The sequence below is a fragment of the Acomys minous genome (genome assembly GCF_964271855.1).
Source record: "Acomys minous genome assembly, chromosome: 1".
NCBI lineage: Eukaryota > Metazoa > Chordata > Mammalia > Rodentia > Muridae > Acomys > Acomys minous.
Window position 1 is genome coordinate 1,228,629 of NC_140483.1, and position 26,751 is coordinate 1,255,379.

The following is a 26,751-nucleotide window of genomic DNA, read 5'->3' on the forward strand; positions in this document are numbered from 1 at the left end:
TGCTTACTTAAACCTATAATTTGAAACATATATTGCTGACCAGTACTCGCTTCCTAACCAGCAAACACAGTGGGCAGAGCACAGTAAACACCTGTGTGTCTGCTTGTAAGTATGCCGGACAGTCCCTTGGATACACAACCAGATACGTTACACTGGCTCTACCAGAGTGGTCTTTGTTTGGTTGTCCACAGGTATGCCTCTCCCTACATCCTTATGGGTCCATGGGACTGAATCTGAACTCTGTAACTTGGGCTAAGATGCTTAGCAACCCTTCCTCCAGTTTCTTTATTTGCGAATGGCAAAGCCTCACTTCTTCTCACTAAGGCTTGTAAGGCTTAAATGAGTTAAAATATATTTTGCTAACCTGCACGTAGTAGGTGCTAGCAACACTATAATTTTATTTTCATATGCTTATAGTATCATGGATAAAAGCTAGCATCGTGTTTTAATTTAAACTTTTCGATTGTTATGGGCATACTAACTATCCAACTATCTGTTTTTCTTCTTCTGACTTACCTATTTTATTTGAATAATATGTTTTACTCTTTCATGGCTGGTGTTCAGCACAATTAAGGGTATGCATTTTTTTCCTGTCTGGTGAGTCTCAGTTTCTCTGAATCCATACTTTGGGGTCAAGACTACTACCCTTGCCATCAGTTGTTTCCAAAGGACAAAGTGTAGAGATAGGATTGCTAATCTTTTAATTCTGTCCTAATGACTAGAAAAAGGCTTGCATGAGAAACAAACAACACCACCCAAAAAACCAAAGCAAAATAAAAACCAAGGCAGAGCCATTATAAATGGGCTATTCTACCTACAAACTGACAAGTGGGACTTTCTCATGGGTAGAGAAGGCATGATGCATGGTTGAAAAAGCAGATGAATTTAATTTAGTAAAGCATTTTATAGAGCTTGAGATCAGTGAATTAAAATAATTAAATAGTCTCAAATTTAATCCAATGGACTATTATATTTTAGTTTTTAACTCTCTTCATTAGAAAGGCAGTTGAACACTGCTTTTGAAAATTACAAATAGGTTATAGTCTGTGGTTTGTGACATGCCTAAGGGTGGGCATGTCACATTCTTATTTTTAGCATTCCTTCACATTCATTATAGTTTTTATAGTTAATGTTTACTGTTTGGGAAATTTTAAAATAAAAAATGACTACCTGGTACAAGGAACAAGCTTCTTTGAGACTAGAGGTTGGATGATGGAAACACTGGTGATAGGATGGTGTTGGTTAGGCTGGGAGTTGGGGGCTGTGGTTTGGAAAGTCAGAGGAGAAAAGATCTGCTACATTTAGAGTGATGCTGACACCACCAGAGCAACTGGCACTCAGAGCAGGCATGCTGCCGCGTGGAAGGTATGGACACTACGGCCCTGTCTGCGTGGGCAACACCACATTGCTCCAGGATTCAGAGATCGTCACAGAATAGCTCTGACTACAAGCTAAAAGGAAGAATTGTATGAAATCTTCCTGTTTTCTAGCCTCAAAAAAAGAGTTTTCTTAGCCAGGAGTGGTAACACACTCCTTTAGTCCCAGAACCCGGGGAAGCAGAGGCAAGTGGATCTCTGTGAATCCAAGGCCAGCCTGATCTACAAAGTGAGCTCCGGGACAACCAAGGCTACACAGAGAAATTCTATCTTGAAAAAAGGAGTTTTCCTCCTGTGCTTTAATAGCCAGGAAAAGAGACCTCTGTCTACTGGTTAGAGCATGTATGCAATCAGATATAGGTAATAGGAACTGGAGGGTGGGTTTTCCACTTTCATGTCAGCAGTGAGGGGAAACACAGGTCTGGTAGGTTCTGCCTTAGCCTTTTCCAGAAGTATTGTCCATCAAGCAGCTTGGTGGCTGGTGAGACCTCTCAGATCTTAATCTGTGTTTAATACTCATGATAGTTGACTGTCTTGTTTAGTGTTCTGTTTTGAAGAGACACCATGACCAAGGCAATGCTTATACAATAAAGCATTTAATTGAAGGCTTACGTACAGTTTCAGAGGTTTAGTCTATTATCATCCTGGCAAGAAGCATGGTAGCACAGAGGCAGACATGGTGCTGAAGGAGTATCTGAGAGCTATGCACTGATCTGCTGTTTGAAAAAGACTTTAGGGTTTGGCATGGGCTTTTGAAACCTCAAGGTCCACCCCTAGTGACACACTTCCTCCAACAAAGCCACACTTCCTCATCCTTTCAAATAGTGCCACTCCCTGGTGACCAAGAATCCAAATATCTGAGCCCACGAGAACCATTCTTCTTCATACCCCCACACAGTGTGGCTCTTATAATTTACCAGTGCAACAACTTGACCAAGGAGTCCTGTCCTGATAAGAAACATCTCAGAAGTTCTATCACAGGCTTGACTTCTGTCTAAATGATCTCTGGGTACAACAAAATTCATTCCCGTTCCACCAGAGGCATTCTTCTAACCAATACTCTTCAATTGTGGTAACGCAAAATATCTGCAGTAACTTTCCACAGCAAGTCCTGTAGAGGAGCGACTGAAAGCTCTAGTTGAAAGGACTGTAGTGGTTAGCAGCAAAGCAACAACAGGTGTGTCCATAAAATATAACCCAGAGCGACAGGCACAGCCAACACTCAGTGGGTAACACACATAGGAACAGTGCATTAGACTGTTTGTATGCATCACTTCACTCCACCTTCCCGGTGACCCATGGAGTGCGTCTCACGATAATCGTTTCCACTCCACAATGAAGAATTTCAAATGTGGAGAGGAGCCATCAACTTTCCAGCTGAAGGAGTTGTAATTGAGCTCAATTGTGCAGGATTCCTGAAGCCAAGCTACAAATCATCACTGTTGTAACGGGTGCCATAGCTGAGATAGCGTAGGTTTCAGGTGTGTGAGGATGCCAGGAGCTAACAATTGTCTTCCATGAGAATAGAGAGGGTGGTTTGAAGTCTAGGTAGTCGGTGTTTATAAAAATGGGTAGCTCCATGGGCTGAAGTTTTTTAGAGAAGCTGTTAGAGGATAAGTGGTTCTCAAAAACATGGGAAAGGGTAGAGGTTTGTCTTTTAGATCAGACAAATATAACAGGTAAAACTGGATAATGTCTAAGACGCATCTAAAGCACACAGAGGAAGGGGAAGCAGGCTATCCAGGTGAGGGGTGAGACCTGTTAGGCTGTAGTCACATGGTGGGGAAAGAAGTCCTCTTCTGTCAGAGGTCTAGGGGAGAGGAATAGGGCTGGACAGGGAGGAGGGTGGGAATGGGAAGATACAAGCAAGGGGATAACAATCGGGATGCAATCTGAATAAATTATAACAAATTAAAAATGAAAAAAAAACACAGAGAAGAAAGAGTCTTGAGTTTCTTTGGACCCCTGGCCAGAGTATCATAGGGAGTTTTGTGTGGTCTCTCTCTTTGTTTCTTTTTTTTCTCTCATTTATTCACCTTACATCCCAATCACAGCCCCTTCCCTCCAGGTCCCTCTCTCCTACCCTCTTCCCTCTTTCCCTCCCCTTCTCCTAAAAATAGAGGAACCCCACAACAACCCACCTCAGCACATCAGGATGCACTAGGACTAAGAGCATCCTCTCCTACTGAGGCCAGACAAGGCAGCACAGCTAGGGGAAGGTGATGCAAAAGCAAGCAATAGACTCCATGTCAGAGACTTCTCCCTTCCCAATTGCTAGGGGACCCTCTTGAAGACCAAGCTTCCCATTGGCTACATATGTGTGTGGGGCCTAGGTCCAGTCCATGCAGGCTCTTTGCTTGCTGCTTCAGGTCTCTGTGAGCCCCCATGGGCCTAGGTTAGTTAACTCTGTTGGTCTTCTTGTGGAGTTATTGTCCCCTCTGGGTCCCTCTATCTTTCCCCCAACTCTTTCACAAGACTCCCTGAGCTCCACCTAATGTTTGGCTGTGAGTCTCAGCATCTATTCCGACCCACTGCTGGGTAGAGATTCTGAAAGGACAGTTATGCTAGGCTCCTCTCTGCAAGCATATCACAATATTATTAATAGTGTTAGAGATTGGCATTTAGTGCTATGAACCCTCCTCTTAGCGTTGCTTTCATTGTGTCTTCATAAGATTGGGTATGTTGTGCCTTCATTTTCATTGAATTCTCAAAATTCTTTAATTTCTTTATTTCTTCCCTCACCCACTGGTTATTGAGTAGAAAGTTGTTCAGTTTCTATGAGGCTTTCTGTTTCTGTTTCTGTTGTTTTTAAAGTCCAATTTTAATCCATAGCGGTCTGATACAATACAAGGTGTTATTTCAATACTCACTGAGGAACTGTTGAGGCTTCCTTTGTGACTGAGGATATGGTCAGTTTGGGAGAAGAGCCATAAGGTGCCGAGAAGAAGAGATATTCTTTTGTGATTACATAACATTTTCTGTAGATATAAGTTAGGTTAAATTGCTTCCTAGGTCTATTACTTAGATTATGTCTATATTTATTTTCTGTCTCATTACCTGTATATCGATGAGAGTGCATGAATTTTCCCACTTTTAATATGTGGAGTTCGATGTATGACTTAAGCTTTAGAAGTATTTCTTTTATGAATGTGGATGCCCTTGTGTCTGGGGCATAGGTGTTCAGAATTGAGACATTGTCTTGCTGGATTTTTCCTTTAGTGAGTATGAAGTGTCCTTCATCTCTTTTGATTAATTTTGCTTGAAAGACTGTTTTACTAGATATCAGAATTGCTACTCCAGCTTGCTTCTTAGGTGCATTTTCTTGGAAAACCTTTTTTTTTTTTTTTTTTTTTTTTGGTAGTCCTTTACTCTGAGGTAATGTCTATCTTTGTTCCTGAGGTGTGTTTCTTATATGCAACATAATGATGGATCCTGTTTTCACATCCACTCTATTATGTTAGCCTGTGTCATTCTATTGAAGAATTGAGTTAATTGGTGTTGAGAGATATTAATGACTAGTGATTGGTAATTCCTATTATTTTGATGTTAGGTTTTTTTTTTTTGTGTGTGTGTGTGTGGTGGTGGTGGTGGTGGTGGTGGTGGTGGTGTGTGTGTGTGTGTGTGTCCCTTCTTTGGCTTTTGTTGGTGTGGAGGGAGTTATTTGTTTCCTGTGTTTTCTTGGGTATCATTAACCTCCTTTGAGTATAGTTTTCCTTTGAGTATTTTCTGTAGGGCTGTATTTATGGATAGATGTTGTTTATATTTAGTTTTATCTTAGAATATCTTGTTTTCTCCATCTATGGGTGGAATCTTCTGGGCTGGCATCTGCAGTCTCTCAGAGACTACACAACATTTGCCCAGGTCTGTCTAGCTTTAGCATCTTTGTTGAAAAGTCAGGTGTAGTTCTAACAGGTTTGCTTTGTGTGTTAGTGTCCTGTTTCTCTTGAAGCTTTTAATGTTCTTTCTTTGTTATGTACATTCAGTGTTTTGATTATTATGTGGTGGGAGGATTTTCTGTTCTGATCTAATTTAATTGGTATTCTGTAACCTTCTTGTATATTTATAGACATCTCTTTAGGTTGGAGAAATTTTCTTCTATGATTTTGTTGAAAATATTTTCTGGGCCTTGGAGCCAGAACTCTTCACCTTGTTCTAGTCTTATTATTCCTAGGTTAGGTCTTTTCATATTATCCCAGATTTCCTGCAGGTTTTGTGGCATGAATTTTTTAGATTTAACATTTCCTTTGAGCCATGCTATCAATTTCTTCAATTGTGTCCTCTAAGGTTGAGACTCTCTTTTTCATCTCTTATATTCTGCTGGTGCTGTCTGCTTCTGTTGTTCCTTTTCTCTCCCCTAGGCTTTTCATCTCCGGGACTCCCTAAGTTTGTGTGTTCTTTATTGTTTTGATTTCCATTTTCAGGTCTTGAACAGTTTTATTCATTTTTTTTACTTGTTTAATTGTATCTTCCCATATTTCTTTATGGGATTTGTTCATTTCCTCTTTAAAGGCCTCTATCATTTCTATAAGAATGGATTTAAGTTCATTTTCTTAAGCTTTAGATGTGTTAATATGTCCATGGCTTGCTGTAGTAGGATAACTGGGTTCTGAAGGTGCTATATTATCCTAGCTCCTGTAGATTGTGTTCTTACACTGACCTTTAGCTATCTGCTTGTCCCTGAGGTTCTTGGTCCAGAAGACCTTGGGAAGGCAGGTCAAGCCTGGATGTTTCTGCTGTAGCAGGCCTGGGGAAGGTGGCTGTGGGCTAAACAGTAGAACTCAGGGGACAGAGCGTAGCACAGGGCTTGTGGTACTGCCCCTATCTCTTTATTTCTTGAAATAAGCTGATGTTATCATTTTCCTCAGGAGATGACAAGGTTTATGTCCTTGAAAGACTTGTCCCAACATTCTCATTCTATAGCTTGTTGTACTGAAAGTAGTCATATGCCTAGGTTATTTTTATTTCTCAACACTTGGAATGGTTCCATAACAGCAGTTGCTTGACCTATGACACTGATGCAACTTTATTTAAAGGGAGTAAACACATTAGGCAAGCTAACTTAGAAGTAAGAGCCTACAAGAGCCTGACCCATGGATAGGAACATAGCTTTCTTTTTCTTTCTTGGGGAAGTGATGTCATGGAACATGGTTCTTTCTCTTTGATTATACGTGTGTCTTCCTGTCTCAGGCACAGTCTTTTTTATGCTAAATTGCCAGCTGATATAACATACATAGCATGTATCTAACAGAGCACATTATTATTATAATTCTGGAATGAGTGGCCTGAACTTGAAATGCTTACATGGTTGTAAATTCTAACAGATTAAAAAAAAAAGAAAGAAAAAAGAAAAGAAAATATCAATTTATCTGTCCTACATTCCTGGGCCAGTCTTCTTCTCCATTGGAGCCCTCTCTCAAAGATGTGTGAACTGCACATTGAACAAGATTGGATGTGACTCTGCAAAAAATAGAATGCCTAGTCTCTTCTCTTTCCCTCTTCATTTGACAATGCAAGATAAATTCACTCCACAGGAACCTTTTGTGGGTTGTACTGCTCAAGCAATTTGCAGTTTTCTGGGGGAAAGGCAGCTCACGCTACATTTATCACCCCCTGCCGCCGGCTACAATTCAACCCACTTCGAGCCACTGAGCAGAGGTGCTGATGGGGTCCCTGGCATTAGAATTCCACATCATAATGGAAGTGCAGGGAAGCAAAAGACAGATGAATTAGGGCCACTCAGTTCTCCACTAAGAAAGAGGTCAAATGTACATGACACTGGATGACAGGACCCAAGATGAACATACTGTAATAATGGGAAAAAAAAACCCCAAAAACCATAGTTGTTCTCTTCCTCTTATATTTTTTCTTCTGTTGATCTTGGTATGAAAAATGAGTTTCCAGTTGCTATTGGAATCATCAACTTACATTGAGATGATAGCTTCAATTTCACTCTACAATGCTGCTCAACTAAACATATCCAAAGCAAAAAAAAAAAAAAAAATCTAACTGATCTGTCTTCTCTTTCTCTTTTTACTTTACTCATAGATGTGAGTTCTTGAAAGAATCAACTGGCAACAGCCAAAGAGTTTCAAAGTGGGATGAATGGGTGAGTTGAAATCTGAGTCAAAATAAGTTAGTATGTGTTGCAGAAGTTAACAACCCTGAACCTCCCCGAACAAAAGCTGTCTTTCTCATAGAAGCTGTTGAGAGCTCTGTGCACATGGCTACCTGGCAGTCCAGGATGATGGAATGCATTTTAATGACTGCACTAGCTAGCACAAATCTCACCCATCTGACAAGGAGTGTGCACAGAGATCTCCCACTGGAGTGACTTTCTTTGACTCCAAAGAGAAGCAAATTCTTTGCATTCATAGTCTATTGGCCAGAAGCAGTTATACGGTCTTCATAACTGTGCAGATGTAGAGAGGTATAGTCTCTAGGATGAGTCCTAGACGATTCACTCACTTTTCTGTCTTAGTGAGTAGACCCTAGTGGTGTGGTAGTGCATCTTCAGGTCTAAGTGAAATCAATATATCATTTATTCTACAAAGACACTTGAATATATAGTGTGTCTACAAATAGTCAAGCACTTTCAGTATCAAAGGCATTATTCCATCAACCCTTCACTTTATGAACAGAGAAACAGAACAAGCTAGGTGGTATATTATCTATACACCCACCATCATCTGGTTAATTGTTGGGCCTACTCCTTATCCCATGGCGTCACAGAACCTCTCTGTTACTGGATTGGATTCAGAAAGCAATACTGTGAAAATATGTCCAACACAAAAGTGAAAAGCTATGAAGACTAGTGAGGGGGTGAACGTTGTAAGACCACATTTAGCATCAGCACCCAGGGCATTCGCTGCTCTATGGAATGAGTACATTTCCCATCACTTATTCTTGCTTCACCTGATGCCATTGTTTCTAAAACATTTACAATAATATTAATGATAGTATCTTTCTTCTTAGTTCACCTTAAAGTTCACGGTTTAATCTAGAGCCTTGAGTGTGTGTGGAAGTGTGTCCTTGCTTCCTAAGGTTTTCATGCTGGGATCATGTGGAGATGCCAGTATTGAGCAGTATGCTGGAGTGAGGCCACTGACTGATCAGCTTCAAGCTCCACTTGCACTGGGTCTCATCCTGGTGACCTAACGGATGAGCAGTGGTGCCTTAGCACACAACCATCTGATTGTTATTCATTCTGGGAAGAAGACCTGGCTGTCAGGGAAGAGCCTGGAGCTGGGCACAAGTTCTTTTCCTGGTTGGAAGAACAGGGGACAGAATTACATCCATATTTATGTGTACTGATTCGAATAGTTGGATAGAAATGTTGGTTGGATGTGAATGTTAAGAGGAAAAACATCACTTCTACTTGACCTCACTTGAGACTCAAGGTGTCCTTTTGAAAGAGTCAAATTTCCAGAAATGTTTAGAGAGTTGAAATGGATACCCATCCTGTTTTAGCTTCTAACCCCAGGGTGCCATTTGGGGCCTGTCTGGAGGCATAATGAAGCAGTTTTAAATAGACATTTCCAGTATAAAGTGCATAAGAGATCAAATACATCCAGGCTTCTGTAGGCTTAGAGGAGACAGAATGGAAAGCCACACTGATGAAACACGGCTCACAGGCAGATGCTCTCTTTTGCCACGAGGTGAGCAGCTCATGGGGTCTGACTAGGGAGAGGATGCTTTGGTGGCTGGCTGGGTAATGAGCCTCTCCTGGGGATGCCTGTGTGCATTGTTTGTACCAATGTCTGTGCAAAAGAGTCCCTCCCTTGATGGTGTGGGGCTTGAAAGAAAAATGGATTTCATTGCATTGAAGAAAAGGGATCTGGTCACTATCTGGCCCCATCTTTTTGGTCTTTTATAATTCTTTTCTATGTCACTGTTTGACACATATCATTACAAAACTGCCAGAATATTTCTTCCCACCCTTGTACCACAAGGAGAACTCTGTTAAAAAACATGAAAAACAAGGACGCTACTGTTTTCACTGTGTGTGTGTGTGTGTGTGTGTGTGTGTGTGTGTGTGTGTGTGTGGTGATGGGGTTGTCTGTGGAACACAGGTGGGTGCCTAGAATTCCATCCTAACACATTTACTGACTCTGAAGCTGTGGAACAGGCAGAAGTAGGTCAGTGTGGGAATTACCCTATCTCAGCACATTATAAGGTAGGTGTGACAAGCCAGTCAGCTGTCAGCTCAGAGACAGAACTAGGAAACCCAGAGATGGGTGGATGACCATATAATTTATCATCTATACTGGGACACTACGAGAATGAAAGGGAGGCTGTTAATAATTACACTGGGGCAACATGTGTATTTGGAGGCTGTCCCAGGCAATCTAGGATGAAGCGTGAGCCTGGGGAAGGACCATGTGTCAGAATGCCAGGAGAAGAGCAACCAGTAGCCTGTTAAAGAAGGCTGGAGCACAGCCGATGTTATGCACTGCTAGAAGAAAGGGGAAAGCACAAAACAGAGGCTTTCCATGGCCAGCGCTGACTTAAAAGCCAACAAGAACTCACAGGAGTTCTGCTGGGGAGGTTGGAACCACGTTGGCCCACTTTAGTCTAAGACAGAGGCCTGTTTGTTCCTTTTGAAGGCCAGTAGCAGCCTCCTTACCCCATGAAAATCCTTTCATCTCTCTGAAAGGCAAAGTTCCCCACACTGGACACCTGTCATGAGGAGGCAATCCATATTATAGAAGCTGCCTGGGATGACCGTGTTGAAGGCTGGAGGGCAGGGAGTGCAGAGCGTTCTGGACGAAGACTGTCATAAATAGAATGGCTACAGCATTTGAGGACTACTTCCTGTACTCTTTCTGCTCTGGATCCTACTAATAAAATGGTTGTTAGATGTAATAACATAATATAACAGACAGCCACAAATGTCTGTGTATTTAACATAAACAGTTCTTAGAAACTAGTATGTGGGTATCAAGCTTGGAACAAAAGAGACATAGATAATTTTTTCTCCTTTATTAATTAATTCTTGTTACATCTCAATGGTTATCCCATCCCTTGTATCCTCCCATTCTTCCCTCCGTCCCATTTTCCCCTTATTCCCCTCCCCTATGACTGTTCCTGAGGGGGATTACCTCCCCCTGTATATGTTCAGAGGGTATCAAGTCTCTTCTTGGTAACCTGCTGTCCTTCTTCTGAGTGCCACCAGGTCTCCCCCTCCAGGAGACATGGTCAAAGGTGAGGCACCAGAGTACATGAGAAAGTCATATCCCACTCTCCACTCTACTGTGGAGAATGTCCTGTCCATTGGCTAGATCTGGGTAGGGGTTTAAAATTTACGGCCTGTATTGTCCTTGGCTGGTGCCTTAGTTTGAGTGGGACTGCCTATCTTCTATAACTGTTTTGTGGGCCATAGAATTAGCTGAGGCTTCTGAGGCCAACAAAAATCAGCACAGACGCTAGGATAAGACACCACTGAGCCTACATGAATAAACTGGCCCCATGCACAGCTGGCCTCCAGGAAGATTCTGCAGAAGATCCTTCAAATGGTTTTCTATGTTTTAACCTGTAGTCTTAAAACCTAGGAAAGCACTCTCCAGTGCCCACCTCCTCCCCTCCCTTGGCCTTAGAGGAGAAGTTCAGTGCTGTGTCAGAACCAGAGCCAGTTATTGGCAGTGCCTTGGCAGGACTTTAAGTAATGAAGGGAATCATTTTACTAACATGCCTAACTATCTGCGGACACAGAGAAGACTGAAATGATGTGTTGTGAGTGTGTGTGCATGTATGCAAGTGTGTGCCTACGCCTGTGTGTGTGTGTTGTGTGTGTGTGTGTGTGTGTGTGTGTGTGTGTGTGTGTGTGTGTGTGTTTGCACAACCTTGTATTGAGACCGGAGAAAAACTTTGGATATTTTTTATATTGTTCCTAAAGGAGATGTTCATTTTGTTTTTTGAGACAAGATCTCTCACTGGGACCTGAGTCTCACAACATAGGCTAGACTGGCTGGCACACAAATAATCCATCTATTTCTGCTTCCCCAATGCAGGGAATACAATGTATAATGCCACACCAGGCTTTTTATCTCGGCCTTAGGGATTGAAAACCGGGTTCTTATGATTGCATGGAAACACTTGACTGACTGAGCTCTCTCCTCAGAACCCTAAAACAAGGTCATTTTGAAGTCAGAAGAAGAAGAAGTACATGGATCCTGAGCCACATTTTGACAAAAAAACCTTCCTGCCTTGGGTGAGTCTCACCAGATTGGCTCCCATGCAATCCCCACAGAGAGTAATGCGACTCCAAAGCCCAGCTCAGGCCTATCATTAAGGAATGAAACACAAATCCCCACCACCAAACAAACAGACACAAGGGCATATTCATTTTCTTCATTTTGCAATCCCACTTCCTTTGGAAAAGCAGAGATTGTTGTCTTTAGCCCAGTTGCCTATGACTGTGCTAACAGTCAGAGGCGGCCCACCAAATGTACTGTTTCGAGCTGGAGAGGGCTGTGAGCAAGAGAAAAAAAAGTTGCAAAGCTTTCATTCAGAACTGGAAGACCCATCTCACCTTAATCCACACAAAAACTCACCAGTAGATAAGGCGGCTGCTGGGCAATTGGGTGTGGGGTGGTTGTGGCCATCCTTCATTGCAAGGGTAGGGACACTTGCCTCATCTATTTTCCTACAAAAATATCGTTTGAGTCATAGTCATTCCCAGAGGAGTACCAGGAGCTCTTGAGAGAGTGACAGAGCAGGTGACATGCCTGTGTAGGGTACCACACTCTAACACTCTATTGTCTAGGTCCATAGACAATACTGATCAATAATCAGAGTGATCCCACTGTCACCTCATGCCTTCTTCTGAGGCAGTACATCTATTTCAGGTTGATCCTTGTGAAATTGCTGGAGACTGACCACACATGATTCTGAAAAAGACAATTCCATCAGCTAGTTAATCTTCACAATCCTAGAGAAAGCTTTCATTCTAACCACGCCATTGGCAGGATGTGCAAACAAACAAAAGCATTTCCTGATTTTACAGAGCCAGTTTGTGAGCTAATCAATTTAAGTGAGGACACTTGGCTTTGGAGTTCATGTTTGTCACTGTCAGATCAGACACACAGGATAAGGGGGGGGGTCATCCATTAGCCCATGTGGTGTCTCATAGAGAAACACATTTGACCTAAGACCTCAAGGATGATGGTGACCAAGCTGTGAAGTGACCCTGAGAAGTGGCCCTAGCCTCAGCCAAACATTCCAAAGCCTGTGAGGCCACCCAGGACTCCCATTATAAGGACTCAGGACATATATGCTATGGCTTACCCTTACCGATGACTCCTAGGGATAACCTCTTATGCATGGGTCCTGGAAGAAGGAGAACCTGGGAACTCACCTGTGTGTCCTTTCTCATATTTGTGAGTGAAGCTGACATCTGATTCTTCCACAGACACCTTCATGCTTTAATAGCCACCAAATGATGGTGACTCGGGCTTCTTAGCTGCACAGCTCCAACAATCCACCTAACTGGGACAGCAAGAGAGGGAGTAAAGAAAGGGCAGCCACGCAGCCACAGAAAAGTTGGGGTGAGATGGATGGAGAAGCTGCAACTCATGGGCAGTTCTGTGGGTGTAAACTCACCACATCTTCATGGACTAAGTCTTCTTAAGGTCATGACTCCATTCTCTCAACCTTTTTAACCAATATGACTCTCTTCCTGGGATCTGCAATGTAACCAAGGCAAGGCATCTGAGGCAAGGAAGCCCTTAAAACCCTTCAGTTTTGCCTTCTCACATCTGTTCAGGTGTATTCAGCTTTACTCGCCCAGATCTCCCAAGGTTCTGAGACACTGGCCAGCACACTGTAAGAACAGTAATGAGTCATTCTCCTTCTGACTGTTGCTTAAGGACTCGGCGCCTAATTCTTCCTCCTGACTTCATTGTCTCTTCTACCCATCATCCCTTTATTAATAGTACTTATGTTTTAGGAATAGACTCTTGCCTCTATCCTGGGTTCAAACTACAATCCCATAAGCCATATTAGGAAATAATAATGTCTTGATTTAAAAACCAATCAAAGAATATCTGACGTGACAAGTGGGAGGATTAATAGGTGAGTGGACCCAGCAGAAGGAAAGATGGAGAAAAACTGAGACATACTGACAAGTTTAAGTCATACTCAGGTGGAAGACTTGGGAAAAGCCTATAAGTGCTTGTAGGCACAGTTGGAGAGCCTGAGGGAGCGGTAGAAGGGAGTCAGGAAAAAAGTTTTCAGTATAATGAGTTCATTTCTTTTCTAAACGTGATGGCGATTAGGAAGCTGTAGGTTCTAAGCAGAACATCCTCAAGCATCTGGCAAGCTTGAGCAGTGCTGTATAACAATTCCACCCAAAAGCAGCAAGATGAGGCTTCCTCCTGCTATCCATGGGGTGTCACTGGGTTTCTCGGTGAGACTAAAACAGTCCTCGAATGGCAGCCTTATGGTTGAGGAGCTTGCTATTGAAGACTGCTGAGAGAGAAATGTCCTGGGTTCTTTAAAATGATTTGTGTCCTAGAAAACACATTCTTTGATCATGCATGGATTGAATCTGAATCAATAATGTAAAGTCACCTGGAAACATCTCCAAACACTTAGAAACTGAGAAACCTACTTCTAAATAGTATACTAAGTCCAGTCAAATATCAAAGGTGTTTTTAATAAAATAAAAATAAACACATTAGAATTTATAGGATGCTGCCGTAGGAGTACAGGGGATGCTGTAGCTGAAATCTCTACATTGAGAAGGATTTGTTGTCAACCAACAGTCTTCTTTTTTAATCCCTTTTATTAAACACAGATTCTTTTCTCATACAACATAATCTGAGTACAGTTTCCCTTCCTTCTACTCCCCCAGTTCTCTCTCACTTCATCTCCCAACTGGATCCACATCCCTTCCTAGCTCTCATTAGGAAAGAACAGGTTCCTAACAGATAACAACAAAACATAACAAAATAAAATATAATAAGATAAATAATAACCACCATATCAAAGTCGGACAAGCCGAGCCAACAGGAAGATGAGAGTCCCAAGAGAAGGCACAAAAGTCAGAGATGCTCTCGCATATACATTCATAATCCCGTAGAAGTACTCAACTGAAAGCTGAAGAATAATTGTATTTAATATGCTAGCAATGGCTAAGTGAAAAGTTAAAATTAAGCCACTGTCATTTGTAAAAGCACGGAACATGAACAAATCTGACAAAAGAATCTAACACTGTGCATTCTGATAACCAAGACTTATATGGGTTAACATCAACTATTTAATTGCTCTATAATCAAAATTCTAGAATGCTTTCTTGTACATTGGTGAGCTGATATTAAAATTCACGCAAAATGTAAAGAATTTAAAAAGCCCAAACAGATTTTGTAATAGTTTCAGGGCTGACACCGTCTATTTTAGGACAATGTGGTTAGTCAGTGGGGGGAAACAACCTCTGTTCAGTAAACCGTGCTTAGCAAAACAAGCAAACACAACTCTAGCTCTGCTCTGAATGATACTGAAAGTTTAACTCAAGTTAATCATATGTGAGAATGTACAAAATTCTTGAGGAAACTATAGAATAAAGTATTTGTGATCTTGCAAAGGCAGAAGTTCCTGAGGCTGGAGAGATGACTCATCAGTTGTGAGTGGGCACTGCTCTTGCACAGGACCAAGTCTGATTGCCAGCACAGTGAGAAATGCTCGCACATGTTTGTAACTCCAGGAGATGTAATGCCATGCTCTGGACTTGGCAGGCCCCTGCACTCATATGCACTCCCTACATAAGTACACATACATATGATAAAAAACAAACATAAACAGGTTGTAGAAAGAAAATGCTGAACATACAGTCTTTTTTTATAAAAGTTGTTAAATTGGGCTTCATGAAAATTAAAACCTTTTCTCTAAGATCTGGCTAAGAGAATGAAAAGACTAACCAAATCTAGAGAAGATATTTGCGAAGCACGTATTTACATTTGAGAAAGGACACGCATCTAGAATATTCATGTAACTCTTAAATTTCAGTAAGGCCTCGACATCTTGAAAACTTCAGTGCTTCAAGGAGAGATAAAGATAACTTTTGAAATAGTATGGAATGTTTGTAAATCATGTTTGATGAAGGACTCACAGTTGATATCATGGCTGTGTATAATCCATAACGAAAGACAAACACCCCAATTTAAAAATGGACAAAAATCATTTTTAAGAATGACCAATAAACATGAAATAAAGATGCTTCACACCACTGACCATCAGAAAATGCAAATGTAAACTTCAGAGAAACTCTCACTGGGATTCCATACCACATTATCCCCTTCCCCAAACACCTCACTGCTCTTCTGTCTCTTCCTCTGCCATCACTTCCTTCCTCCTTTCTCTTCATACGCGCAGCTGCCCGTTAAATGATCTATGGACAGCAATGATGCTTTTGTTCCACATCAGTGTGATGGGATGTAATTTGACACAGAACAATGAAGTACTACCAATCACTTTAATACAAATGATCATTGAAAATTCTGGCTACAGGAAAGAAGCCAGTCTCAAAAGACCATTTATTTTTATGACTGTACTTATATGAAATGTCTTGAATAAATAAATCTCTAGGGAAAGGAAGGTGATTTGTGGCAGTCTAGTGCTTGGCAGGTAAAGAATGATATACTGTCATAACATGTGACGTGGTAGGGAACAGTATGTGAAGCAATGGATGTTCTAAACTTAGTTATGGTAAGCACAAAATCTGTAAGTACATTAAACACTCACATACCCCAAAAGGGGGCACTGTGTTGTATGTGAGTCCTAGCCAAATAAAACTGATAAATATGCACACATGTACACACACAATAACACATATACACACATGCACATACACACACACTCTCATACACTCATGCACACAACACTCACACATGTACGCACATACACAAGCAGAAGATCAGCAGTCACAAGAAGGCAGGAAGGTGGAGAGATTGAAATCTATATCAACTGTGCCGGTATTTACTAAGGTGATCAACTTTGCCAAAACTCATAGAAATGTATGTAAATTAATTCACTATGAAGTTGATTTTTTTTTTGTAAATCTCGAAATGAAGGAAAAATAACCTAATTAAAAATGGGCAAAAGATCTGGAGTGACACCAAAGAAGATACACAGATGGCAACAAACACATGGAAAGATACCCTGCTAGTGACTGAATAAATCTATGTGACAGATTCCAGAAGCCTGAGTGAAGAGACGCTTCTGAACTTGCTCTGCAAAGCTGGGACCCTGGTCACATCAGACAGAGAAAGAAAGAACGGCATGTCAATGTTACACTGGAACAGTGGCCAAGTTAGAAGGAAAGTAGTCAAATCCAAAGGAATAGTGAACAACAACAACAACAACAACTTGAGTAAAAAAGGTTAATCTTGGGTCTTAGGAAAGGATAGAATATAACTGCAGAGGCTCACCACTCCCCGTGGGGGAATTTCTGAGATGAAAATTATCAGCTATTATCAGTTGGCTATGCTGGGATTGTAGGGGCTGGACTTCTCAAAGCTGATAGAGCTTGTCTGAGCACTGGGATCCACAGAGGCCATGATGATGTAGGGCAGGCAGGTGCTAGGCTCCTCTGAGCAGATGGAGTGAGGCATAAGCATGCTGGTGTCCATAAGCTGATGGTGCTGATGGCCATAGCTCTTTATTGGAGTTCCTTGAACATACCTCCACCATCTGGCCCAGCTAGTCCAGTCAACAGAAATGAAAATATGTCCAGACAAAGACTTGTCCACAAACATTCAGCAGTTTCATTTGTGATTGTACAAAATTGGCAAGAATTCAGATGTCCATCAGCAAATAGACAGGTAAACACTGTTGACATCTGATGCTTGCCTATACAGTGAAATGAATGCCATGTGGCAAGAATCCATGTCTCTTGAAAAAAAATGTTAGAAAGTGCAAACAAACTTAAAGCAGCAGAAATCATCATTGGTGGTCTGGGCAACAAGGGTGGGAAGTATGTGGGGGCGTACAAGGAAAATTTTGGGGAAACAGATACGTTTTCTCTCCTGATTGTGGTGATAATTTTATGGATGTATACATATGTCAGGCCTTATCACTACAGATACTCTAAGTATATGGCTTATTATACGTCAATTATACCTCAATAAAACTGTAAAGACAAATATAATCCATTTAAAGTTCCTGACTTGCAGCAACAGCTTGTTTTCACTAATTGCTCCCTGGCTCCAGACAATGAAATTATAGGCGAAGACTCCCACCTGGCTGGAGAGGCGTCTGAGACACTGTGCTGACTGGCTAGCTCTCAGTGTGGCTCTTCCTCCCAAAATAGTTTGCCAGGGAATGGTATAAGCTATAACCTCTCCGTGTCTGCAGGCAAAGCTATTTTCAAACCAGTTATCTATACTTTTTTCCTTTATTCTCTTTCTCTCCTTGTTTCACTCCTTTTCTTTTGCAGTGTTGTGAACTGACCCCAGAGCCTAGACCATGCCCCACACATGTTCTGCCTAACTACTTAACTTAGTTACCACCTAACAAAGCTCCTATGGTCAGAATGTCACTCCCCCCACCTCATGGGACTCTCTCGTGGTCTTGGTTTGTAGGATCATTTCTCTACTGTTGATTTTGTTGTGAATTTTATTATTACCAGCAACACAGATTAAAGCATGCATAGAACTCAAAACAACACTGCCAATATGTTGCCATATGGAGTGTATTGAGGCATGGCACACATTAAGTCTGCGAAGAGAAAAAGAAGCCAAAAGGTATGGGAGAGAGCCTGAGCCTATAAGGAACTCCTAATACACAAGATGTCAGTGACTGTATCCAGAGGTGGAATGGGGCTCAGATGAAGGACTTAACAGACACAAACATGGGGATTTACAGAGATGTATTCTCGTTCCCTTTTTTGAGTTTTGTGGGCCCATTTGGATAACTCAGGCTCTTTTCCTTTGCTTCCCCCAGATCCACCGAGTGACAAAGTGCTCCAAAGCACCGAAGGCAAAGTGCTGGCTGTCTACTTGTTGTGAGACCAGAAGGATTTCAAGCTACCAGGCATCCAACATGTCTGACATTGTCTGCTAACCTAAGCTGCTGCTCTTCCCAAAGGTGGGTATCTGAGATTTCAGGTCTGTTTTACTTTGTTGCACAAAACAGACACTCAGAGCTACCAAGACATGATTTGCAGCAAGAGGAAGGTGAGCAAAGCACACACACACTCTCGTGTCTGGAGGTTTTGTGCTGCTGCTATGCCCTTCCTGATGCTCTTGGGTGGCTTTTGTGTCCCAAGCAGCCATATCAGAAGCCAGGGTACCACTTTGATGGGTGGTGTGTGTGTATGAAAGGAAAACCCTATAAAGCAATCCCAAAGAAGCCTTACAACCCAAATGCTGCTGCCAGAGGATGAGCATCAGTACCAGGCCAGGCAGGCGAGGCCTGCAAAGTTGCCAAACCTACATCAATAAGGGATACAATGTGGGTAACTGTGAGGACCCGGCTCCCAGAGTCTGAGGACTACAGCTTTATGTAGGCCAGGTCTGCCTCTGTTGCTTCTGGTTGTGAAAACATTTACTCATCACTCAGAGCCTCATTTTAAAAGAGGAATCATGAAAATAACAATGCCCACCTTTTCGGGATTGTTGGGAGGACCAGGTGGAGAACTGAGAAACCCCCGTGCAAAACAAGATAAGTTTCCAGGTGGATTTAAATATGGGAGTCAAATTATTGACTAAGGGAAAAAATTAGCTGCCAAAAGTGTTTCCTTCACCACGCAAACCAAATGCAAGTCAGGTTGTGGTAAATTATTAAACACTACAACCTCAGTGACCAGATAGTTTCTTTTCTTTTTTTAAAATATATTTTATTAATTTATTCATATTCACATAGTTTCTTTCAAACTTAAACCATGGAGAATCTTCAGGGTTCCCATAGGCTGCAGCCAGGACCCAGTTAACACTGTCTTACTTTCCTGTTTCACCTCAGTAGAAATGAAATGTGTGCTGGCCAGAAAAGGAGGGCTTGACCTCCAACTAAATAAAAATCCACTACTTCCAGGTATCAAAATGTCTTGTATTGGCCAATTTTCTATGAAAGTGGAGCTCTCCAGACACTAAGATTTTTTTTTTTTTTTTTTTTTTTGCCAGAGCTACAGGAACATAAAGTCACTGGGATAGTATGATGTTTTTGTTGGAATGTTTTCTTTTTTGCCAAAGAAAATGTCTCTATACAACATCAGAGCCACGAATCATTCCTGAGACTTAGCCTGAGAGTGCAGGACAGTTGTGTGTCCACACGCTTCCCACTCCACAAAGCACGGGGAAGTCAGTCCTCTAATGTGACAGCCGGATTGGAAAAGGGGGAGCCACTGGGTGTCTTCTGCAGAGCTTCTTGTCCCACACTTACCAGTTTGCCTTTCCCCATGGCACACTTATCTATCACCATCATCGGCACACTTACCTATCACCATCATCGGCACACTTACCTATCACCATCATCGGCACACTTACCTATCACCATCATCGGCACACTTACCTATCACCATCATCGGCACACTTATCTATCACCATCATCGGCACACTTACCTATCACCATCATCGGCACACTTACCTATCACCATCATCGGCACACTTACCTATCACCATCATCGGCACACTTACCTATCACCATCATCGGCACACTTACCTATCACCATCATCGGCACACTTACCTATCACCATCATCGGCACACTTACCTATCACCATCATCGGCACACTTACCTATCACCATCATCGGCACACTTATCTATCACCATCATTACACCTGAAAAGCTAGAACCCTGGTGCAGGATTCTCAAATGATATCATGCATTTGTTAGAGCTGCTGAATGTTTGTCCTTGAACAACATGGAGATGCCCACTGGGGTGCAGGAGTGGTATAGATAGGACTAATTTAACTGTGTGTGTAGAGAGCGGGGAGATTTTGTTTACACATTTTTATTGAAAAATAAAGTAATTCATATTACATCTCATTTGCTAGCCCATCCCATGCATCCTCCCATTCCTCCCTCCCTCCCGCTTTCACCCCATTCCCTCTTCCCTGTGACTGTGACTGAGGGGGACCTCCTCCCCCTGAATATGATGCTAGGGTGTTAAGTCTCTTCTTGGTAGTCTGCTATCCATCTTCTGAGTGCCATTGGGCCTCCCTATCAAGGGGCCATGGCCAAATTTGGGACACCAGAGTTTGTGTGAAAGTCAGTCCCCAGTCTCCACTTAACTGTGGAGAATGCTCTGTCCCTTGGCTAGATCTGGGTAGGGGTTTGATGATGACTGCACGGATTGTCCTTGGTTGGTACCTTAGATCGAGCAGAACCCCTGGGCTCAGATCCACCCATCATAGTGTTCCTCTTGTAGGTTTCTAGGACCCTCTGGATCCATCTATTTCCCTATCTCCTATATTTTTCTCACCTAGCGTCCCAATAGGATGTCCTCCCCTCTATTTCACTTTCCTGGTAGGTGAAGATTTTCATGAGACATGCCCCTTGGGCTAGTATCCAGATATAGGTGAGTATATACCATTTGAGTTTTTCTGCTTCTGGGTTAGCTCACTCATTATGCTCATTTCTAGTTCAATCCATTTGTCCACAAATTTCGGGAATTCCTTGTTTTTAATAGCTGAGTAGTACTCCATAGTGTATATGTACCACAGTTTCTTTATCCATTCTTCTACTGAGGGGCACTTAGGCTGTTGGGAGCGGGGAGATTTTAGGTGTCCCCATTTCTTTCTGGATGCATTGTTTAGGAGGTCATCCTCTAGCCTGTGTTGTACAGTGGCTGGAGCGTAGTCAACACCGGATGCATGAAAAGAGCTGGACTTGTTGCAGCTGTACCTGGGGACCTGACCAGGCCTTGCTGAGCGGCCCTTCCCAGGGCCCCTATGGAGCCTCTTCTAAAGGCTCATGCCCCACGAAGACACTTATGGCTGCCCCACAGGAGCACAAGAACACATCCTCCTTGTCCTCATCTGCATCTTACTCTGCTTATCCCTTCACCAGACTGCTTGTTGCTGGGTTCTGTGCTAACTCTCCTCTCTGTTATGAATCTTTTGCTTAATATGCATTGGCCATTGTGACAACGAGTTTGCTCTTTCGAACAACACTTCCTATGCTTCAGATCAACTTCTCTGCCGTTCTCTTAGTTTTCCTTCATCATAGCCACGTTGCAGGCTGCCATATAATGGTTCCCAGCATTTACACTTTATAAACAGAGAGAAACACATGTGTCTAACATAGAGCAGGGAAATGGCAGAACTGACACTAGAATTTAGAACCTGACCTTCAGGAGGATGAGCTTTCATCACTGAAAGCAGCAGGTGTGGGGGCAGGAGAGGAGAAACCCACCCCAGGTTGTGACACCCCAGGCTGCCAGGGAAGAGCTCTTAGAAGCAGCAGCAAAGGGGATGCAGGAGAAATCCCACACTGCCAGGCTTATGATGGCTGCAGCAAGAGTTAGATGAGAATTTGAATAGACAGCCAACACAGTAGGCATGCAGAAAGCGCTTACTACCTAAATGAACAAAGAAATGAATGGTTATCTATGAGAACTATATGTTTTAGCCCCTTCTCTCTATATATTTATAATCAATTTACTCACCTTAAATTAAAAAATTGAAACACAAGTCAACTGCTCTGTGATTTGATCCCCAGGGTACAACAGACGATGGATGAAAGCACAGGGCCTGATTCTAATGAGTAAGACCAGAGATGTCTCTAAATAACCTGCCTACAGGGCACAGCTTCCTCAGTGAAGAATCATCAGCCTGAAGGTTAGTACAGATGGGTTGAGAGACCCACTCTGAGGAGTCAGCAGGCACACACGACAGCATTCACTGTGGGTGACCATCTTGCCCCTGGTATTTTTATGGGGTGTTGGCTACTGAGCAGTGGTGTTCTTAAGAGAAAGAAAAGGACTTCAACAAACGTATTGATTTAAAGAACGGCTCAGCCAACCCTTCTTCCTTTTTACAAAATGGACTTTCCCTTCTGCGTGGGTTGTAAGGAAATAAGGACGGAGTCAGGGAGGGTGACACTGTATGGGAAGCTGCACCCAGTGTTAGCAGCAGAGATCTGAACTGGTTAGGCTAAGAGCAGGGTGCCCTGCTGGAAGCTTGAAAGCCCCAGAAGATTTGCTTAGGAAGAAGCATGTCAGAACCAGGGGGATCTTACAGGTCATGAGGTCTGCTCCTTCCACGTGTGGGGAACCCCACCTCCAGTCTTATGAATATGCTGAAACCCCAGCCATGCAGGTGAGTGAGTGCTGTGAGGATGCTGCTGTGTCAGGCCTGGTTTACAGGGTCAGCTTGGTGCCCAGGGCTGGGTCAGCTGAACCAGGGAGACGTCTGGGAAATACAATTGTTGGCTCTGTTTATTAACAATTAAACTTTATTATACAACCCAACTAGCTTACACAAGAAGGAAAAAAAGTTAAAGGGACAAAAGAGTGAACCTTCCGGTATCCGTTCCATGGGATGGGTCCTTAGGTGTCTCTCTGGCCCGCGTGCTGGTCCAGCCTGTTCGCTGCTCCCCACTCGCTCTCCCCAGGGCTGAACCTGTTGTTCTCTCCTCCCCACCTTCCTGAGTCATGTGGGAAGGGTGGTCTCCTTCTCCCATTGAGGGTCAATTAGGAAAACAATAGCCCAGGTGGGGTTCCCAGGTCTGCTTCCTGAATTCCAGGCCCAGGATGGCTCCACTCTGTCACAAAGTATTCATGGGGTGCCCCAAGGGTAAAGCCCACCAAGACTGCTTCCACCTGTGACAAAGCTTAATCTTTCCCACACATAATACTGGGAGAAATGAGTTCATTGGTACAATGTTGGCAAAAAGATCTCTTCCTACTGAGAAGTAATTCAATGTTTACCCTTCCTGAAATCTCTTTATACATACTTTTCCTCACCTTCAAGTCTATATGTATAGTGTTCTTTTTTTTTTTCTTTCCTGAACCATCTTTCCTTTAACTGTCTCTCATCTACTTCGGTAAATCATTTCTGGGCACACACACACCACACAAACACACACATACAGACACACACACACACACACACACACACACACACACACACACACAGATACACACATACCACACAGACACAGACACGCACACACGCACACATACACACACCTCAAATAGAACACAGCTCTTCACAGTACAATCTATTTTTATGCTTTGCACATATTTCTGCTGAATAGTAGCCTGTATCATGTTTGGTTTTGTGGAAAATAATAAATAACTACCTTTTCTTCCCCCATTGAATGCAGAATCAATTGAGAAATAAGACACAGTTGTCAAACAGATGGAAATACAAATATAAACTTTATTGGCAAAATTTACTGTAGAATATGGTTTAGTTCTGCAGCCAACTGCGGATTCCTCATAATTTCCGGCAGTGTCAAACTCACCCATCCATCTGCACACAGATTAGAGGATGCTGCAGGGTCTGACTGAGATGATGGAAAGGAAGGGACTCCACCACTTCCATCCAGGAGTTTGTTAACTTTCCTTATTTGAGACTAAATATTTTAGAGTTAACATCAAAATACACATTCTGTCTCTTCTGGTCGATCCCAGGTAGCTTGGGGACATGGTACCATTTTGTCAATCTTTGTTCGCACAACTCCAAGTTTAGCATCTGGTACATAGAATGTCTATGCAATGGATGATGTTACACATCCTCTGTGTTTCTCTCTCTCTCTCTGCTGTCTCATTTCATTCACTTTAAACAGAGCTTATTGCTTAGCATCCCTGGCTCTGCCCCACCCATGTATGCTATTCAAACCAACATAACAGTGGCCCTGGAAGTAGCTTCACTCTGTCTTCTGCGGGGAAAGTCCCTGAGCTATTTGGTAACCTATACTGTAATTCTTCAGCCAGCAAGTGGTGGAATACTCAGGTTCAGCACTTGCACCCTCCCATGGTATGCTGCGGAGCACTCCAGTCTAGCTTATAGCCCACTCTTCCTTCCACAGTCCTGACCAAGACAGGGACCAGGAAGAGACTTAATTATTCATCCAGTGAGTTTGTGAGTTTAAGGCTTGCCTGGGTTCAGTTGGCCACTATGGAAAATGATCTAGCTGGATTTCGCCAGGCTACTGCTACGCAAGGCATCCTCCAGCATTGTGCAGGCCCCACACAACAGGTCACTGTCCTGTTTCTCAGAGCCCTCTTTCAAAGTTTTCACCTGTCCAAGACCATCTTTAGGTTGGGAGACTACCCTGAACTCAATGCTGTTGGACAGCTGTGCCTCAATGAGGTCTTTTCCCCCAAATATTGGTGGCTGATCTTGTACCACCTTTGTTCTTTACTGGGGTGTTGGGCTGATGAGGACCTCGTTTTCCCCCTGTCACTCTAGAGCTGGCTTCTGGGGCAGAGTTCCAGGACCTCCACGAGCCCTGGTGAGAAGGACATTGGTGAGATTCTAGCATGTTCTTCTCTCCTTCTTCTCATACAGAGATTCACCTTTTTACAGCTGAGATCCACCATTTGTGTGGCAGGTGGGGACCGTCAGGCCTCATAAATTCCCTCTTTGTCATATGAGGACATGGAGACATGAGAGGCTGGAAAGTTTGCCTGAGACCCTGAAGGCCAGTTGCTCTAGGAAAAAAAAGAGGGTGTACCATTTCAGGCCCAGTTTTTTCCTCCTAGCCTCTGTGAGCCCCAGCCTCTTTATTAAATCAGAAAGATATCAAATGAGAGGAAAGAAAGAACGCAGAAATGACAAAAGTCTTTCTCAATTCAACATTGTGCTAATCTGACATGACAAGGCCAAGTCCATATTTCTACTGTGCCAATTACTTAAAGGGTACCAATGCCATGGCACCATTAAAGAAAGAGCAGAGATGGATCGTAGGACACTGTGGATCAATGTGCTAAGTGTTGTTCAACTTGTTCAATGAAATAGAGCATTGGATCATTAACCTTACCAATGTCAATGTATTGTCACTATCAAATTCTACTAAATTGATGGCCACAGCCCTCATTAAAAATGCACTTGGAGGCAGCTACTGTATTAATACCTTATTGGATAGTGGTGAAAGGGGAAACACTCCAGGACAGGGCAGAAAAGCTGGGCTAAAGCTATATACCCTTGACAGAGAGTGACAAACGCAAGTGTAGATATGTGGGCAGGATCAGGAATAGCAGTGGCAAATGGAGGAATGCCCAGAGATCAATGGGTCTTTGCCTCTACCACAGACAGCCCTGGAGTTGGCAGATCCTGTGGATGAAATGTTTGTTTACTTGAGGATATCCTGTTAGCTCAGAAAGGGTTAAATGACCATTCTTCCCCTCTTAATTCAGTGCATAACCTTTAAGGCTGAGAGGCAGCATCAGAAGAAAGCTGAGAGTGGGCTTCTTCTGGTAAGTGTCCATGGATGACATTTGGAATCAAAGGTCAGGACTGGGAGTCAGGAGTCCTAGGGTCCTTCTAACTCTGCTGTCTTTAGTAAGGCTTCAGCCAGGCTTTCTACTCTGATTCCCAGTTTCCTCCTGTATAGAACAAAGATCTTAGAAGAGCATATCAGTTCCCAAGCAAGCTTCTTTTTTTCCTCTGGGTCTTAAGCATCTTGGAGTGGTAGGGACCATTGAAGAGAAAACGAAGATAGAGAAAAGAGATGTGAGCTTTTTTTTTTTTTAAATCAGGCTACAATGCAGTATTCATGTGTGCATACATACATACACACAAACATTGCACACACACACACACACACACACACACACACACACACACACACACACACACACACCACAGTGCATGTGCATGCACATAACCTCCCCTGAATATAAATGGTCCGAAAGAAGCAGAAGGAGAAAAGGGTGGAGGAAGGGGAGTGGAGCATGGGGCTGTCACAACTGTGGCTTTAAAATGGCTTGAGTTGCAATTAAAAGAGGAAGGGGCCAAAGGTCATTTCCTGGCATTTCACTCCGGGTGGATAATTTTAGAGGGTGATGTGTCCCTGCTTGTTGAAATATTCTGAGAGACTTGTAACAGCTTAAGTCTAGCCAGCCTGAAATAAAAATCAAAGAGGCTGACACCTTCAGAGCCCAAAGAGCCCAGCAGCACATTGGCAGACGTCAGTGGGGAAAGAACTCGGCTTGATTGGCACTGCTCTGGGATCCTTACTTCTGATTAACAGTAGAGATCACATAATTTTAATTATTAATTATTTCCAGGATGCACACACGATGTCAGGTGGTCTTCGAGTCTTGTCACTGGGAAGGTTAAACACTCTCCTTACTTGGTAATTACCTAATCACCATTACTCTTCTACATTAATTCAGCCCCAGAATTCATTATGGCTGGGCTGGGTTATTAAAGCTCATGTGGGAAGATAGAAAGCACCCCATTGTTTGCATTGATTTAGGAGCGGATGTGACG

General features: G+C 42.8%; 1 long non-coding RNA gene across 1 annotated transcript; it reads left to right on the forward strand.

Moving 5' to 3' along the window:
* The first annotated feature begins 7,419 nt into the window (after positions 1 to 7,419).
* LOC311597431 lies at positions 7,420 to 18,428 on the forward strand. The gene is made up of 3 exons (XR_014779232.1): positions 7,420 to 7,482; positions 11,494 to 11,583; positions 18,312 to 18,428. It is a non-coding gene; the product is annotated as an uncharacterized lncRNA (long non-coding RNA).
* Positions 18,429 to 26,751: the final 8,323 nt, after the last annotated feature.